We start from the raw sequence: 16,106 nt of genomic DNA, 5'->3' as shown, positions 1-16,106 counted from the left end.
ATTCTTCTTCGCCTTCTTCTTCATCATCACGGAAGGGGTCGGCAGTATATGTGTATATAATCCAGTTATACGGCCGTAAACGCTTCCTCAGGTAATCCCTACCTGAAGAGGTACATTCGCTACTGCGTGTCGGTCTCATGGTTGGTAGTGTGGAGTGATGTGTATATATGAAACGCTGCGTAATAATATTAACACAAACACTAATTTCTCGATCAGGAGTAATTAATTGGACGTCGCCAAAATGTCCGCTCGATCGGGAATCGAACCGAGGAACATCTGAACCGAAGGCTAAAGCAGTCGGACAGACATGCAGTCATATTGCATTTAGTAGTGCATAAGTACCAGTAACCCGCGTCAATATATATACACACACTCTGAAGATCTTTCTTTCCGGTCTAAATATGGCTGTTAAAACATCGCGGTCAAATACAACTAACAATAAAATTACTCATCAGCACCCGCCGTTGTTTTACATTCACGCGATTTCATTCTGTTTATGAAGGGGAGGGAGAGTTCGAAACAGTCCATACAACACTATTTTAACTACGTCCTCTTGGTTCGCTGGGTTCATGCACTCCTCGAAATTTTGAATCCTACCTTGTATGATTAATTCTTCTCTCAGAACTGCAAATACTGTCATATGTTTAACCCACCCGTCTCGATTAACTTACGCTCCAAAAATAAGGTAGGAAAGCTGTATGGATTAGAAACATGAGGTTCAAATATGTGTTTTGCTATGTTCCTACTCCCTGGTGGGGTCAAAAGTGTGAACTGTAGTCTACCGAAAATGGTAGGTTAGCCATCGTTTACGGACAGATGCCCTTCATGGTGCCAAATATTCTTTGTTTATGTGGCGGTTAGCGGCGTGGTGATTTATGTGTATGTGGAGCGATGTATATGAAGAAAAGCACAAGAACTCAGATTCAGAGCCACATTAATTAAATAGACGTGCCTAAATACCCCGCCACACCCGGGAATCGAAACGAAGACTGAAATGATTACGATTCAGCCGAGGAACTGGGCCTCAAAATCCATATTAATATTTCTTAAATAACACAGTTTAATTTTACTAAAAAAATAGTTCATTCACAAAGAATTAGAAATGGGAAGTATAAATTCTTCAGCACCGTACTTTTCAATATCCTGAAGCACTAGCATATATTGTTCACGAGTAATATCCTCCCTATTCTCTCTTCCATTGTCCATAATTTTCCGTTGTTATACCCTACAATGGTGCGAAAGAATTCATCTCATACTAAATATAACACAAATCCTTCGCAATCTACAGCGGGGAAAAGTTACATCCGTGTAGAATTAATTAGAGGAGACTAAGGGTCACTGTTCGAAGAATGTGTTTAGAGTTTGGTAGCCTTTATGTGTATTGAACAATGGGAATAATATAATATCTGTCTATGACAGGAACATAACACACTTCCAACAGATGCTCAGCTCATATAAAACAATAGAATGTACAATACGACAAGCGCCCCTCATGCACTTGAAATGAAAGTTGGCCATTACATTACCATATTAGAGATTTAGACGATAGCCCAAAAGTAATTTTGCACTTCTGATGTAGAGCATAAAAGAAAATAAATTTTCTGGCCTTTATTAAAGTTTTATGTATTTTTTTAATTTATGCGTAACACAAGCATAAATTTATATTGGATTAGACTAGACATTGCTCCCCTAGCAAGATAGTCTAACAGTAACTAGTTCTAAAGATACACAGATCAGAATGTTAAAAAAACGTTACTTAAAAGTATTTCTAAAGTTAAATTTTACTTTACGAAGAACGTGAATAGCTCTAATGTACGGATTTTAATAAATGCTATTCAGGTTGCACGTATAGTTTAAGTTACAAGCATTTACAAAAAATCAGAATAGCATGAGCTCACTTCAGAGTCATTATTTAAAACATAAATAGTCTTCTACTATATCACAATCAATATTTCTTATTAGTATTTTCACTTCGGGCTATGTAGCCTATGAGTATCTGAAACCTGGTGCTGAAAATCGGAAGTCACCCTAAAAGTTCGAGTATGCCTATATCAGGGACTAATAATCAAAACCCTTCTAAAATAATGTCAAGAAACAGAAAGACTAGTGTCTGAACCTTTACAGTTGAAGTCTGTCAAGATCAATGTGGTAACAGTAGCGAATGGATCCGGAATGTTCCGTTCAAACGACGGAAATGCTGATTACGAACCTAAGAAGTCCTACAGAGGATTACTTACGACTTGAAATAATCATCGATTAACAGACTTCTTCAAGCCCGGTCAATTATGATATCGAATAAAGCTAGCCAAAATCAGTGAACAATGCTAGACAGTTGCAGAAATTCGGGGTAGGGGAGCCAGTCGCTCGTAACTTTGTGGAGAAAACATTATATATTAATTCCATTTCAACCGGCTGAAACTAACGATTATAGGAATTATTAAAAGAAGCTATTTGTACAAGCCCTGTTGTCTTATCAGCTAATTATTTCGTATATTTTCTTTAAGTATTAATAAAACTATTAGCGTAAATACGCAAACAAGTCGTTCATCGCGGCTAACCGATTTGTATAGCGCCACAGCAAGTAGTGGGCACTTTGCAAGTGCTGTGAGGAAGGGTAGCAGGGGTATAATTTGTTGTCAAAGTTATGGACATTGAGGTATGATTCACATGCTTTCTGCGCGCATTCGTCAGTTTAACAGTCTCCTTAGTGTCCGTTAGTTTCATAGTCTGTAGACAAATACTAAATTATTTTTATATTATATAATCACGCCCTACTTTCAGTTAATTGTAATACGTGTGTATTATTGTTACTTTGGTGAACGTTTTCTTGTATACTATTGAATAAATATCTATAAAACTATTATTACCGCAAAAAAGTTTGTAAACTTGTAAACTGCTCTCATTCAGAGAGCATAAAACTTAGCATTTTGCAGCTTTGTTTTCCTTGTTTCATTATATCCTGATTGTTGCGTAGTTTCCAGGTATTTTTTTCCTTTTAGAGATCTTAAGATTTTCCTTAATTGTTTTCAAACGTATTGAAGGTTCGGCAGCTTTTATTTGTATATGAGCTACGCTGAGCATTTCACACTTGTAATGATTAAGTCACGCGTGTTCATATTCATCATCCCAATTTTGATTTCTTCTTGATACAATTGACACCCTGTTATTTTCACACCAAGGTACTGTATGTGGAATCTTGAATCCTTTCAAATGATTTTGTACTCTGGGAGCATTGCTTCTTGTTGTCCCTTTGCCAGGAATGTGTAAAATTAATTTCTTCCACCTTACTCACATCTCCATGGTTTCCTTCATCAATTTATAAGCCATGCATACGAAATTATTTTACCGTGTGCTAGTAATGATATGTCATCAGCATGTGCTATGATGTTAAATTCTGCACCTAACGAGACAACATAATACGAGTATATTATCAACTTAACTGTGTGGCACTCATATTCAGTTATATTTGATTACCGGTAGCTCTGTACTTGCTTCCCTGTAGGTATTGCACCGTTTGGACACTGAAAGAGGCTGATCTACGGGTATTCTCAGTTCATGTTATGTGGCATAAGTAGAGGGAAAGCAATATACAAAAGAAATGTGAGCAAGTTCGTCGGCAAAAATGAAAAGAATACTGGTAGTTAGAAACTCTACTCCTAACTAGCTGTTAGCAATGATGAGGAATGTTTCTCCTTTACTCCCTAGATACAACGAAGGAGAATCAGAGTCTAACGGTTTTACAAACAATGCATATGAAGCAGATGAGGTGGTGTAAATACCAGGCGCCTCGTGAGCGCCGTACTTTCTACTAATGTCTGCATGCACAAATGATGAATGGGATGTCTGCTAACTGATTTTCACAGGGTCACTACTACCAGCAGGCAGGTTACTCCAGAATATGAAGAGGTAACAACCGAGCGGTCGCTCGCAGCACGTTCCTCAGCGATACCCGTCTAATGCAACCCCTTGGATTACTAAACCTCGTTTACGACCGCATAGTACTGGGCTGGTGTATGTACTAGTGTACAGCAGCACTGCATTTGCTGTCTGCATAGCGGCAATGGCTAGTGCGTTCAACAACGAGTAATTCACAGACATTATATTAATCTGTGGAAAATCTGGTGAGAATGCAGGAAAAGCTCTGTCCCCGTTTTTACCATCAAGGTAATTTGCTCCAGACTAGTCAGCTGATCTCAGGCGTGCTCAGTCCAAACTATGATAAAATAATGCCCTAAAATACATACACCCAGGACCTTGATAGGGAACATGTAACTAAATACAGACACGGTGAGGTCAATTAAAACTACAAATAAAGCAAGGCGAAGCGTAACGTCAGTTTTGGAGGAAAATCTGTTTATTATAGTAAACAAGATAAATATATTAAAAATAGGAAAAGCAACAAATGTTCCAGATTTTACATGACTCTGATTGTTTTTTTTCTCCCAGCTTTATAAAGTCCATTTTGAGAATCAGAATGTATTACAAGTTTACAATGTATGCCGACACACATACTTAACATATCAACTAAAATCTTGAAGTTTCACTAATTTTAACACATGGGCTTGCGTGCTCGCACCACGCTCCTGGCTTTACTTTTTGTTAACACTATTGACTGTAGATGAGTACGCTCCCCATTTCTGCACACTTGACATTGCAGTGGGGTCCGTAATCTTAAGAACCGATGTGATTAAATGCAAAAACGAGGGGACAAGACTAACCTTACTGTATAATATATATAACACGCTGAGTGGTAAAACATCCTACGCACAAAATATATACAACTCGAGCCATGAGCAATCTCATGAGCATAACAACAACAAATTCAAAATCATATAAATGGCAATACATATATTCAAAGAAACAAAAACATATCACATTTTCCAGGGCTCGCCAAGAAAACCATGCGACATTCAAGCAAGTCGCATCCAGTCAAAGCCTCAATGGAAATAAAAGGAAACATAATTACACTTTAAGCAACATTTCCTATTCAATTCAGGTTCCTGAAAAATAATTACATGACACAAAATCAATAAACTGGTGGACTTTACAATATCACGCACAAATCAACGTGGATTCCTTTCAACACTTAATTCAACGTTGTATCCTCGAAGAGATTACATGACACAAAATATTCCTCAGCGCGGTTATATCGTAAAAGAAAATCAGAAACAAACGTTGCGATATAAAACTCTCGTCAACTGAAACAACCTTAGAGACATGGGCAGAAACAGTAAAATCACGAAGTATAGGGCGCTGAAATAAAACTCTCCTCGGTAGACTACACATCACCCTCGCCAACACACGGCAGAATGACTCAAAGTGGAGATCCACGTCTCCAAAAATAATGCAGCAAACATCAAAACCACAGGGTTCAAACCTTTACACACGCTGCTCAACAGTCTACTCGAGGCAAGTCACATAAACAAGAAAATGCAGGCCTTTCGTATTAGGAACGCGTCCTCATACTCAAAATCACACAAATAACATCTCCTGTCCAAAGTTGCATAAAACTGAAGAAATATGAAGGACGTCGTCTAACATTCGCTTGCATGAAAGAAACACGACCGCGCTGGTCACAAATCAAAGCACATGCGCTCAAAGTAAACATGAATAATAAAGTGGCCAACTCTGCAATAAACATGATAAACTGAAATTAAGAATATTCATGAGTTGTATTTTTGGGATTATGCCGTGTAAATAATTATAAACACACTCAACGTTTCAAAAGAAACCTTGCCTTTTTTCATCAGGAGACAAAAGAGAAAAGAAACGACGTATTGATTGTTGCTAGGAGAAAGCAACAAGGAAGCTTCAAATGGTACCCAAAGATGTAAAGGGGGCGCCATTTTAGCCCAATACTAGAGACAATGAATAGTAATAGCAAAGCATTACTCTCTAATGGTTCTGATTATAGGTAGCCATGATTCACTGAGGTTGTAACCTGTATCGCGGTTGAAATTATCTGGATGTTTACGTATTTCAACCGCCTCCCTGATAATTCTTGGGCGATATTGCTTTATACGGGCAAGAACATCCACTTCTTGGAACAATTCATCATGACCAAGTGTTAGGGCATGATCAGCAACAGCTGATTTATCAGGTTGGTTGAGTCTGATACATCTGGTAGGTTCTTTGATGCGAGTACACACCGTTCTCGAAGTCTGCCCAATATAAACCTTGCCACAAGTACAGGGAACTCTGTAGATACCACGTTGTTGTAATTTAGGCAAACTATCCTTAGTTGGTCGCAGGAGTTGCCTAATCTTAACCGTAGTGAATCATGGCTACCTATAATCATAACCATTAGAGAGTAATGCTTTGCTGTTACTATTCATTGTCTCTAGCATTGGGCTAAAATGGCGCCCCCTTTACATCTTTGGGTACCATTTGAAGCTTCCTTGTTGCTTTCTCCTAGCAACCATCAATACGTCATTTCTTTTCTCTTTTGTCTCCTGATGAAGAAAGGCAAGGTTCCTTTTGAAACGTTGAGTGTGTTTATATTATTTACACGGCATAAGCCCAAAAATACAACTCATGAATATTTACACAGGCCGTGAAAATAAATAATAATATTGAAATTAAGAAATTGCCACATTGACAATCGATCATGTCTGAACATCGAAAAGTTGCTGAAAGATCTCAATCCTACATCGCGAGAAACTCGCATTGAAAATAATAATAAATAAAGAAATAATAATAATAATAATAATAATAATAATAATAATAATAATAATAATAATAATAATAATAATACATTTTACAGAAATTTTATTCTAATATTCGGAACTCGAAATATGAAACAGCGTTCGCGGAACTCGTGAATCAATTACTAATTTACCACCTAGGTATACAAAATAGTTGTGAAGATTACGCTAACAACTTCGTGGATCCTCACTTCACCGTCTTACACACTGTCATTCACACATCATGCAATAAATCCCAGAAAACTTGGCGGAATATTTCCGCACATTTTGAGCTCCCATTAATAATACTTTAATCTAGTCCTTCGTGACTTTAATTTGAATCCGTATTTACAATTACAATTAAGCCCCGAGACGTACACTGCGTCTCAAACATCAAAGCAAAACAAATAAAAAATATGAGGCTAAAATAAGAAACGGACTCGTAAAAGAAATGACGCTAACCACTCAACTAAATAAATCAGAATAAAATGTAAGAAAGCAAGTTGCGACCTCACGCAAACAGTCCACATTTACGTTACAATTATATTTACATTAACAAGCTTCCTATCATGAATTTACCGAGCTCAGAACATTTTAAGCAAGCCTTCTGACCTATGGGAGTAATGGGGTCCCACTCCCATTTGACAGGCGAGGGACTCCTTGGAAACAACTTGGCGAACGAAACGGAATTCGATGGGGAGATATCAATATTAATGGGGCTTATGGAAGAAAGAAGGTAGGACTGGCTGAGTCAGCAAAGAGGATGCATCTGGATGTGCTACGAGTAAGTGATATTCGGGTAAGGGGAGATAAATGAGGAAGCGATAGGAGATTATAAAGTGTACTTGACGGGTGTTAGAAAGGGAAGGGCAGAGCCTGGATTAGGGCTCTTTATCAGGAATACCATTGCACGCAACATAATTTCTGTTAGGCACGTAAATGAGGGTAGATTTGTCAGTTGGAGGAATTAGGACAAGAATTGTGTCCGTGTATTCACCATGTGAGGGTGCAGATGAGGATGAAGTTGACAAGTTTTATCATGAATTTACCGAGCTCAGAACATTTTAAGCAAGCCTCTGACCTATGGGAGTAATGGGGTCCCACTCCCATTTGACAGGCGAGGGACTCCTTGGAAACAACTTGGCGAACGAAACGGAATTCGATGGGGAGATATCAATATTAATGGGGCTTATGGAAGAAAGAAGGTAGGACTGGCTGAGTCAGCAAAGAGGATGCATCTGGATGTGCTACGAGTAAGTGATATTCGGGTAAGGGGAGATAAATGAGGAAGCGATAGGAGATTATAAAGTGTACTTGACGGGTGTTAGAAAGGGAAGGGCAGAGCCTGGGGTAGGGCTCTTTATCAGGAATACCATTGCACGCAACATAATTTCTGTTAGGCACGTAAATGAGGGTAGATTTGTCAGTTGGAGGAATTAGGACAAGAATTGTGTCCGTGTATTCACCATGTGAGGGTGCAGATGAGGATGAAGTTGACAAGTTTTATGAAGCATTGAGTGACATCGTAGTCAGGGTCAACAGCAAGGATAGAACAGTGCTAATGGATGATTTCAATGCGAGAGTTGGGAACAGAACTGAAGGATACGAAAGGGTGATTGGTAAATGTGGGGAAGATATGGAAGCTAATGGGAATGGGAAGCGTTTGCTGGAATTCTGCGCTAGTGTGGGTTTAGCTATTACGAATACATTCTTCAAGCATAAGTCTATTCACCGATACACATGGGAGGCTAGGGGTGCCAGATCCATAATAGACTATATCTTATCAGACTTTGAATTCAGGAAATCTGTTAGGAATGTACGAGGTTTCCGGGGATTTTTCGATGATACAGACCACTATCAGATCTGTAGTGCCCTGAAGATGGTTTTTCGTGGTTTCCCATTTTCACACCAGGCAAATGCTGGGGCTGTACCTTAATTAAGGCCAAGGCCACTTCCTTCCCAGTCCTAGCCCTTCCCTGTCCCATCGTCGCCATAAGACCTACCTGTGTCGGTGCGACGTAAAGCAACTAGCAAAAAAAATCAGTAGTGAACTAAGTATCTCTAGGCCTAGGGTAGAGAAAGTGAAATATGTCTGCAAACGAATAAGGGTAGAAAATCTCCAGGGCGAGGAAATTAGACAGAAGTACATGGGTATGATTAGTGAGAAGTTTCGAACAGTAGACAGTAAGCAGGTTCAAGATATAGAAAGTGAATGGGTGGCATACAGGGATGCTGTAGTAGAAACAGCAAGGAATGTCTAGGAACAACTGTGTGTAAAGAGGGAAAAGGCGAACATCTTGGTGGAATGATGAAGTGAGAGCAGCTTGTAAACGTAAAAAGAAGGCTTATCAGAAATGGTTCCAAACAAGGGCCGAGGCAGACAGGGAGTTGTACGTATATGAAAGATACAGAGCGAAACAAATAGTTGTTGAATCCAAAAAGAAGTCCTGGGAAGATTTTGGTAACAGCCTGGAAAGGCTAGGTCAAGCAGCAGGGAAACTTTCTGAACAGTAATGAAGAATCTTAGGAAGGGAGGGAAAAAGGAAATGAACAGTATTTTGAGTAAGCATTTTAAGTAATTCAGGTGAACTCATAATAGATCCCAGGGAATCACTGGAGAGGTGGACGGAATATTTTGAACACCTTCTCAACGTAAAAGGAAATCATCTTGGTGGTGTTGCAAACAGCCAAGCTCATGGGGAGGAGGAAAATGATGTTGGTGAAATTATGCTTGAGGAAGTGGGAAGGATGGTAAATAAACTCCATTGTCATAAGGCAACAGGGATAGATTAAATTAGACCTGAAATGGTGAAGTATAGTGGAAAGGGAGGGATGAAATGGCTTCATAGAATAGCATAGAGTGTTGGTGAGGTACCTTTAACTTGGACAAAAGCAGTAATTGCACCTATCTATAAGCAAGAGAACAGGAAGGATTGCAACAACTATCGAGGTATCTCATTGATGAGTATACCAGGCAAAGTGTTCACTGGCATCTTGGAAGGGAGGGTGCGATCAGTCGTTGGGAGGAAGTTGGATGAAAACCAGTGTGGTTTCAGACCACAGAGAGGCTGTCAGAATCATATTTTCAGTATGTGCCAGGTAATCGAAAACTGCTACGAGAGGAATAGGCAGTTGTGTTTATGTTTCGTAGATCTAGAGAAAGCATATGACAGGATACCGAGGGAAAAGATGTTCACCATACTGGGGGACTATGGAATTAAAGGTAGATTATTAAAATAATTCAAAGGCATTTATGTTGACAATTGGGCTTCAGTAAGAATTGATGGTAGAATGAGTTCTTGGTTCAGGGTACTTACAGGGGTTAGACAAGGCTGTAATCTTTCACCTTTGCTGTTCGTAGTTTACATGGATCATCTGCTGAGAGGTATAAAATAGCAGGGAGGGGTTCAGTTAGGTAGAAATGTAGTAAGCAGTTTGGCCTATGATGACGACTTGGTCTTAATGGCAGACTGTGCCGAAAGCCTGCAGTCTAATATTTTGGAACTTGAAAATAGGTGCAATGAATATGGTATGAAAATTAGCCATTCGAATACTAAATTGATGTCAGTAGGTAAGAAATGCAACAGAATTTAATGTCAGATTGGTGATACAAAGCTCAAACAGGTCGATAATTTCAAGTATTTAGGTTGTGTGTTCTCCCAGGATGGCAATATAGTAAGTGAGATTGAATCAAGTTGTAGTAAAGCTAATGCAGTGAGCTCGCAGTTGCGATCAGCAGTATTCTGTAAGAAGGAAGTCAGCTCCCAGATGAAACTATCTTTACATCGGTCTGTTTTCAGACCAACTTTGCTTTATGGGAGCGAAAGTTGGATGGACTCAGGAAATCTTATTCAAAGTTAGAAATAACTGACATGAAAGTAGCAAGAGTGATTGCTGGTACAAACAGGTGGGAACAATGGCAGGAGGGTACTCGTAATGAGGAGATAAAGTCTAATTTAGGAATGAACTCGATGTATGAAGCTGTACGCATAAACCGGCTTCGGTGGTGGGGTCATGTGAGGTGAATGGAGGAGGATAGATTACCTATGAGAATAATGGACTCTGCTATATAGGGTAAGAGAAGTAGAGGTAGACCAAGACGACGATGGTTAGACTCGGTTTCTAACGATTATAGATAAAATGTATAGAACTGAATGAGGCCACAACACTAGTTGCAAATCGAGGATTGTGGCGACGTTTATTAAATTCTCAGAGGCTTGCAGACTGAACGCTGAAAAGCATAACTGTCTATAATGATAATGTATGAATGTATGTAGAATTCCTATGTCTTACTTTTATGTTTTCATTTTTAAATTTTACTGTTTATAGTGGTTAAGTGTAAAAGAGGGCCGTGAGCGCTAACTTCTCCACAAATGTAAGACAGGAATAAATAAATAAGTATTAAATAAATAAATAAATAAATAAATAAATAAATAAATAAATAAATAAATAAATAAATAAATAAATAAATATAACAGCCTGTCCAAGTATTGGCGGGAAATAGCTGGGGTGTTATATACCGTAACTTTCTTCTTTAGCATGCCATTCCTCCAGTTCATACATTTTCTGAGCTCACTTATGACCTGGTCTAGAATTACAATTTCGGCCTATTCCAAGTTATAGCACCACAACTCACTAAATAACTGTGCCGAACCAAGCCTGCCTTGGTGATGCACTTCCTTTATTCCTACTTCTCCTTGACTATCGTTGTCACCATTAGCGATAACATTACCCGAATGTGATGTGAAACATATTGTTTCTCATTGAAGATGGAGCTCTAGCCATCTGTGTTTATTCACAGCCTGTCTCTCACTCTCCGAGTGTTAAGTTGGTCTGCTCGTGATACCAACAATGGAGGGATCGAAAATGATGAACAAACTGGGATTTAAAATGTGCTTTTCGATCTACGAATTACTATCATCGTGGATTTACTTGTTTCAAGGCTCGGCTCTCTGCTAGGAGTCATTATTTTGATTGACGTAAATATTTCGAGATTCCTGATAGCTGCTCACAGGTATTCATTTATTTCATTTCATTTTACGTGACATAGTTACGAGAGCGGTTCTACTGTATGTGATTGTATTTCGGTAGTCTTTTATCACCTGTCTTTGCAGGCTCTTAGTTAATTAACTTTGTGTGTGTTATAAATTAATCTTTATTTATTTGTGTGCACACGCGCGAGAACGGAGAGTGGTATTTACCTATCTGTTTGTTTGGACCTGTGTGTTTGTGGGGTTTGAGACCATGCACGTCTGTTTCCTCATCGTTTGGAATCATGGCTGAGCATTGGTATATTGTGTGATTTGACGCTACGGGGTTTAATCCATGTTTGTCCACGTGAGGCAATTTGGATGTCCCTGGTAGCGGGTCGACGAATGTTGTGATTGCTACGGTTATATTTGGATCAGCCTTGCCTACTTTTGCGGCGGTTCAGCATTGTATCTGTAGTGTTTGAACCATGCTCGTGAGTCTATGATATCCGTCGCTATCCTGTGCTATAGTATACGTCACGCCTTGACTCACCGGTCTGGTGTGGGTCGATTTTATATTGGGTCTCTCTTCTTGTTCATACGTGTGTGTGCGTGTCTGTGCTGTCTGCCTGTGTACGGTTTGTAGTACTCTCCGTATGTCGCATATAATTTTAATTTGAATTTTTCTCTATTTTTTATTTTTCGTTTTGATTGGCCGGTTTGGGCCATGCGTGGTGTACTATTTCATATTTCTAGGCCGTTATCGCTCCATTGTCGGCGATTAGTTTTTTTTTGTTTTTGTTTTTGTAACTGCGGCAACATCTTGTTCTTTTGTTTCTACTCCCTTGGGAGGCTGTGCTTTGGCATTGTTGTTGTGACGCTCTAGCATCGAGTGGACGCTCGTTTGGAGCACGGATGCTAACTGTTGATATGTGCGCGGTCCGCATCAGTACGACTGCATTATCCCTTTCGTTGTTCCATTTTCTGATTCTTTAGATAACCTGTTCCACGTCACATTATTTTTCTGAAACGAATTTGTATTTTTATGTGGTCATACGGAAGTGAATAGTGCGGTCGTGTGTACTGTCGCCGTGTAACACAAAACATACTATGTCATTGAATGGGATACTACTTGATGTTCTATTTTTCTGCAGCTATGTAAGTAACTTTGAATGCAGCTTCCAATTTCTGCTTTCATTTTAATATCGTGTGTGTTTATAACAAACCCAATTTTCTTTTGATCCATTCTTTTGTTCAAGGGGGTTACGAGTTCGTGCCTTTGTGTCCTTTCGCTCTCATTTTCTCTACGCACAGGTCCATTTCCGAACTGTTTTAGTTCGCTCCAGTCCATCCACGGCAATTTTTGAAGAGAGGTAAGTATCTGCGAGTACATGTCGTGTACTGTGTTGTGTTCTGGTAGCAGGTTAGGGGGTGATAGATAACTCAAATTAAACCCTGAAAGGAGCCGTTTCTTGAGAAAAGCTTCTTCCTCTTCACTTTTATTAAATTGTACATTCTAAAAACTTGCCTTTCGGCTGAATACCCAACATACATTCATTTTATTCCAAATTAGCAGCGAAGAGGGGGTTTCTCCTCTGGCTCAGATAGTTTTTCAACGCCAGTGTTGTGGAGAATTTCCGACTTATCGGTTACTCCTATTAAACAGAAGAGTAAATGGGTATAGTTTCTTGCCCTGAGACTGTCCATTATTCGCCCCCCGCACTCAAACCTCCCCCCTCCCAACCAAATTGAGAGAGTGTTCACGGCTCACGGCTGCCTGCAGCCTGGCCACTCCAGCTCCGAAAGTGAGAAAAGGTGTTGTATCTCATTTGATCGAGTATTTCATATGATATCATTGCTTTTAATCGCGACATTACTACTGGCGTCATTGTAATGACCTATGTTGATTTCAGTTGGGAAAACCTCTCAGACAGTCTTTTTGAGGATGTAAGGCAGGTGGAGAGTGTCTCACATTATAATGAAAACTCTCCAAATTGATTTCGATTGATGGTAGGCAAGAGGGCCTACAATTACAATGAAAATTCCCTAACCCGATCTTTACATGAGAAAAGACGTTTGGTGACTTCCCCATTGCGTCTCTGGGGTTACGTTAAAAGCTGTGCAATGTAATACAATCTTACTCACAATGTGTACACTACCTAACCTAGAATTCTGTATACAATGCATAATTCCGTAGCGAAGTACGGGTACACCAGCTAGTACTGTAAATAATATTTTTCTAGTAATCCTCACAACTTTGTGTTACACATTAAAATTATAAATATTAATAATATGGAATTATAGATAATTATTTGTCATATTGCAAATTCAGTATTTTGTTTATTTCCACAATTAAACCTCACAAAATAGAGGTAAAGGCGTTCATCTGGAACACTATTTACTGTCATACGGAGTGCGGCGTCAGAACGAGTCAAGTTTGCTTCACGTTAAAGAAAGGTTCGAGGCTCAATTTAATAAGGAGACACCTAAAAACATTGTTCCCTGTCATTCACGAGTTCCGCCAAATGGGATCAGTCCTGCGTCAAAGAAGAAGACACCAGGGTACCCAATAATATAATCACAGACGCGAATCATGGACGAATTTTCCAAAAGGTGCCCCTGTAACAAAGTCTACATGACCAAAAGAATTAGGTAGAATTCCATACTGCGTTCAAGTGGACCTGGTAGTCTACAGAGACCTTAATATCACCACATTTGAGCCGTTGTGTCGCCACAAACTTATCCCTCCAGCGACAATTCATGCAGCAAGTTGGAACTACAGCTCTCACCGCCAATGAGGCGCTAATTCTTCAGCAACGCACTTTAGATTCGGCCTAATTTCCCATTGAACTCCATTCCCGTACCTTTCCTGTCGCCCTCACCCCTCCAACTCATCTGAGGGCCCAAGATGTCTACATATGGAGCATGTTCAAAGGATCCGTTTTCAAGGAAGAAGACCCACCTACAAATATCCCGAATTAGACAATAGGAAAAAGTAATTTTCAATCAGTCACTACTGATCGGCATTTAGGGCAGTCGCCCAGGTGGCAGATTCCCTATCTGTTGTTTTCCTAGCCTTTTCTTAAATGATTGCAAAGAAATTGGTAATTTATTGAACATCTCCCTTGGTAAGTTATTCCAGTCCCTAACTCTCCTTCCTATAAACAAATATTTGCCCCAATTTCTCCTCTTGAATTCAAAATTTATCTTCATACTGTGATCTATCCTACTTTTAAAGATACCACTTAAACTTATTCATCTATTAATGTAATTCCACGTCATCTCTCCACTGACGGCTTGGAACACACGACTTAGTTGAGCAGCTCGTCTCCTTTTTCCCAAGTCTACTCAGCCCAAACTTTGCAACACTTTTATAAAGATACTTTTTTTTTCGGAAATCAACCAAAACAAACCGAGCTGATTTTCTTTACATTTTTTGTAGTTCTTGAACCAAGTAATTCTAGTGAGTGTCCCATACACTGGAATCATACTCTAGTTGGGGCCTCACCAGGGACGTATATATCCTCTCCTTTACATCCTTACTACAACCCCTAAATACCCTCATAACCATGTGCAAAGATCTGTACCCTTTATTTACAATGACATTTATGTGATTATCCAAATGAATATCTTTCCTTATATTCACACCTAGATACTTACAATTATCCCCACAAAGAACTTTCGCCTCGCCAACGCATTAATTAAAACTGTGAGGACTTTTCCTATTTTTGAAACTCACAACCCGACTTTGTAACACGCTTTATCATCATACCATTGCCTACTGTCCATATCACAACATTATCGAGGTCATTTTGCAGTTTTTTACAATCTTGTAACTTATTTATTACTCTATACAGAATAACAACATCCGCAAAAACCTTATCTCTGACACCATTTCTTTACTCATATAATTTTTAAGTAAAAGAATACATAAAAGTCCAGTAATACTGCCTTGAAGAATTCTTCTATTAATGATTACAGGGACAGATAAAGTTTCGCCTACTCTCATTCCCTGAGTTCTATTTTCTATTGTCTAGTCCAACTGCACTTATTTTTGCCAGTAGTCTCCCATGATCAACCCTATCAAATGCCTTAGATAGGTCAATTGCGATACAATCCATTTCACTCCTTATTCCAAGATATCTGCTATAACTTGCTGGAATCCTTCTAGTTGAGCTTCAGTGGAATAACCTTTCCTAAACCCTAACTGCCTTCTATCGAACCAGTTATTATTTTGCAAACATGTCTATAATAATCGGAAAGAATGCTTTCCCAAAGCTTACATGCAATGCATGTCAAACTGACGGGCCTATAATTTTCAGCTTTATGTCTATCACCCTTTCCATTATACACAGGGCCTGCTATAGCAACTCTCCATGCATTTGGAATAGCTCCTCCATGCAAACAATAATCAAATAAGTACTTCAGATATGGTATTATATCTCAACCCATT

The sequence above is a fragment of the Anabrus simplex genome, chromosome 1 (genome assembly GCF_040414725.1).
Source record: "Anabrus simplex isolate iqAnaSimp1 chromosome 1, ASM4041472v1, whole genome shotgun sequence".
NCBI lineage: Eukaryota > Metazoa > Arthropoda > Insecta > Orthoptera > Tettigoniidae > Anabrus > Anabrus simplex.
This window is presented reverse-complemented; position numbering follows the sequence as displayed.